Raw genomic sequence first — 4077 nt, forward strand, 5'->3', positions numbered from 1 at the left:
GCTTGGAAGAGTACTTGGAGGGAGTTCAGTAACTTTCTTGCTCAGCTGTCCCACTTGTGCCTCCAAGTTTCTAATGGAGGACCTTGTTTCAGTCATGAAACTTTGAGTGGTTTTGATTAGATCAGAGACCATGGTTGCTAAGTCAGAGGTGTTCTGCTTAGAACTCTCTGTCTGTTGCTGAGAAGATGATGGAAAAGGCTTGCCATTGCTAAACCTGTTTCTTTCACCATTATTGTTGTTGAAACCTTGTTGAGGTCTCTCTTGATTCTTCCATGAAAAATTTGGGTGATTTCTCCATGAAGAATTATAGGTGTTTCCATAGGGTTCTCCTAGGTAGTTCACCTCTTCCATTGAAGGGTTCTCAGGATCATAAGCTTCTTCCTCAGATGAAGCATCCTTAGTACTGCTTGGTGCATTTTGCATTCCAGACAGACTTTGAGAAATCAAATTGACTTGTTGAGTCAATATCTTGTTCTGAGCCAATATGGCATTCAGAGTATCAATCTCAAGAACTCATTTCTTCTGACTTGTCCCATTGTTCACAGGATTCCTTTCAGAAGTGTACATGAATTGGTTATTTGCAACCATTTCAATTAGCTCTTGGGCCTCTGTAGGCGTCTTCTTCAGATGAAGAGATCCTCCAGCAGAGCTATCCAAAGACATCTTGGATAGTTCAGAGAGACCATCATAGAAAATACCTATGATGCTCCATTCAGAAAGCATGTCAGAAGGACATTTTCTGATCAATTGTTTGTATCTTTCCCAAGCTTCATAGAGGGATTCTCCATCCTTCTGTCTGAAGGTTTGGACTTCCACTCTAAGCTTACTCAATTTTTGAGGTGGAAAGAACTTTGCCAAGAAGGCATTGACTAGCTTTTCCCATGAGTCCAGGCTTTCTTTAGGTTGTGAGTCCAACCATATCCTAGCTCTGTCTCTTACAGCAAAAGGGAATAGCATAAGTCTGTAGACCTCAGGGTCAACCCCATTAGTCTTGACAGTGTCACAGATTTGCAAGAATTCAGCTGAGAACTGATGAGGATCTTCCAATGGAAGTCCATGGAACTTGCAATTCTGTTGCATTAGAGAAACTAATTGAGGCTTAAGCTCAAAGTTGTTTGCTCCAATGGTAGGGATAGAGATGCTTCTCTCATAGAAGTCGGGAGTAGGTGCAGTAAAGTCACCCAGCACCTTCCTTGCATTGTTGGCATTGTTGTTATTTTCGGCTGCCATGGGTTCTTTTTCTTTGAAAATTTCTGTCAGGTCCTCTACAGAGAATTGTGCCTTAGCTTTTCTTAGCTTTCGCTTCAAGGTCCTTTCAGGTTCAGGGTCAGCTTCAACAAGAATGCCTTTGTCTTTGTTCCTGCTCATATGAAAGAAAAGAGAACAAGAAAATATGGAAACCTCTATGTCACAGTATAGAGATTCCTTGAGGTGTCAGAGGAAAAGAAAAATAGAAGGAAGAAGTAGAGAATTCGAACTTAGTGAGATAGAGTTCGAATTGTGCATTGAGGAGGAGTGGTACTCCATAAATAGAAGGATGTGAGAAGAGGGGAAGAGAATTTTCGAAAATTAAGTTAACAAGATTTTGAAAACATTTTGAAAAATTGATTGATAATTTTCGAAAACTAAAAGTGGGAAAGAAATCAAGTGATTTTTGAAAAAGATTTTTGAAATTAGAAATCAAAAAGATATGATTAAAAACTGTTTTGAAAAAGATGTGATTATAAAAAAAGATATGAAGAAAAAAGTTATTGTTTTAAAAGATATGATTGAAAAGATATGATTTGAAAACAATTTTAAAAAAAGATTTGATTTTTTTAAAAATTAATGACTTGCCTAACAAGAAAAGATATGATTCAAACATTAAACCTCTCTCAACAGAAAAGGCAACATACTTGAAATGTTCAATCAAATCATTAATTGTTAGCAAGTATCTTTGAAAAAGGAAAGAAATTGATTTTGAAAACATTTGATTGAAAAGATATGATTTGAAAAAGAATTGATTTTGAAAATCTTTGAAAACTTGAAAAAAATTGATTTGAAAAACAAAATCTTCCCCCTTGTGCCATCCTGGCGTTAAACGCCCAGAATGGTATCCATTCTGGCATTTAACGCCCAAAATGCTACCTTTTTGGGCATTAAACGCCCAACCAGGCACCCTGGCTGGCGTTTAAACGCCAGTCTGTCCTTCTTCACTGGGCGTTTTGAACGCCTAGCTTTTTCTGTATAATTCCTCTGCAGTATGTTCTGAATCTTCAATTCTCTGTATTATTGACTTGAAAAGACACAAATTAGAAATATTTTTGGTTTTTTAATAATCAAAATGCAACTAAGATCAAATAACAATGCATGCAAGACACCAAACTTAGCAGTTTGTATACTATTGACACTAACAAAATGAGAATGCATATGACAAACAACAGAAAAACTCAAGTCAATAGAATTCAAAGATCAAAACAAGGAAATCATGAAGACACATGTATAAATTCGAAAAATGCATGAAGACAAAACATGTAATTGACACCAAACTTAAAATGAGACACTAGACTTAGACAAGAAATATTTTTGGTTTTTATGATTTTGTAATTATTTTTGGATTTTTCGAAAATTAAGTGAAAAAAGAAAATAAGGATATCAAAATTCTTAATGAGAATTCCAGGAATCATGCAATGTTAGTCTAAAGCTTCAGTCTAAAGGAATTAGACATGGCTAGCCAAGATTCAGCAGGACATTGCATTCAAGAGCTAAATTGATGAGGATCAATTAGCCTTGGTGATGATAAGAACATCACCTTGAAACACTAGAATTCATTCTTAAGAACTCTGAAGAAAAATACCTAATCTAAGCAACAAGATGAACCGTCAGTTGTCCATACTCGAAACAATCCCCGGCAACGGCGCCAAAAACTTGGTGCGCGAAATTGTGATCACTACACAACTTTGCACAACTAACCAGCAAGTGCACTGGGTTGTCCAAGTAATAAACCTTACGCGAGTAAGGGTCGATCCCACGGAGATTGTTGGTATGAAGCAAGCTATGGTCACCTTGTAAATCTCAGTCAGGTAGACTCAAATGGGTATAGATGATGAATAAAGCATAGAGATAAAGATAGAGGTACTTATGTATATCATTGGTAAGAGCTTCAGATAAGCGTATGAAGATGCTTTCCCTTCCGTCTCTCTGCTTTCTTACTGTCTTCATCCAATCCTTCTTACTCCTTTCCATGGCAAGCTTATGCAAGGGTTTCACCGTTGTCAGTGGCTACCTCCCATCCTCTCAGTGAAAACGTTCCTATGCTCTGTCACAGCATATGGCTAATCATCTGTCGGTTCTCGGTCAGGCCGGAATAGAATCCATTGATTCTTTTGCGTCTGTCACTAACGCCCCGCCTGCTAGGAGTTTGAAGCACGTCACAGTCATTCAATCATTGAATCCTACTCAGAATACCACAGACAAGGTTAGACCTTCCGGATTCTCTTGAATGCCGCCATCAGTTCTCGCCTATACCACGAAGATTCCGGTTAAAGAATCCAAGAGATAAACACTAGAGCCTTGTTTGCTTGTAGAACAGAAGTGGTTGTCAGTCACTTTGTTCATAAGTGAGAATGATGATGAGTGTCACGAATCATCACATTCATCAAGTTGAAGAACAAGTGATATCTTGGACAAAGAACAAGCGGAATTGAATAGAAGAACAATAGTAATTGCATTAATACTCGAGGTACAGCAGAGCTCCACACCTTAATCTATGGTGTGTAGAAACTCCACCGTTGAAAATACATAAGGACAAGAGTGATCATTGGTTTCGGCCCCAGAGAGGGAACCAGAAGAACCAAGATGAAAATACAATAGTAAAAGGTCCTACTTATAGGGAACTAGTAGCTTAAGAATTACAAAGATAAGTAAATGACATAAAAATCCACTTCTGGGCCCACTTGGTGTGTGCTTGGGCTGAGCAATGAAGCATTTTCGTGTAGAGACTCTTCTTGGAGTTAAACGCCAGCTTTTATGCCAGTTTGGGCGTTTAACTCCCATTTAGGTGCCAGTTCCGGCGTTTAACGCTGGGAAATCTGAAGG

General features: G+C 38.1%; 1 non-coding gene across 1 annotated transcript; it reads left to right on the forward strand.

Annotated features, from left to right (window-relative positions):
• Positions 1-717: 717 nt before the first annotated feature.
• On the forward strand, positions 718-825 carry LOC130978774 (small nucleolar RNA R71). The gene has a single exon (XR_009086389.1). It is a non-coding gene; the product is annotated as a small nucleolar RNA R71 (small nucleolar RNA).
• The last annotated feature ends 3252 nt before the right edge of the window (positions 826-4077 follow it).

The sequence above is a fragment of the Arachis stenosperma genome, chromosome 4 (genome assembly GCF_014773155.1).
Source record: "Arachis stenosperma cultivar V10309 chromosome 4, arast.V10309.gnm1.PFL2, whole genome shotgun sequence".
In the NCBI taxonomy this organism is placed as follows: domain Eukaryota; kingdom Viridiplantae; phylum Streptophyta; class Magnoliopsida; order Fabales; family Fabaceae; genus Arachis; species Arachis stenosperma.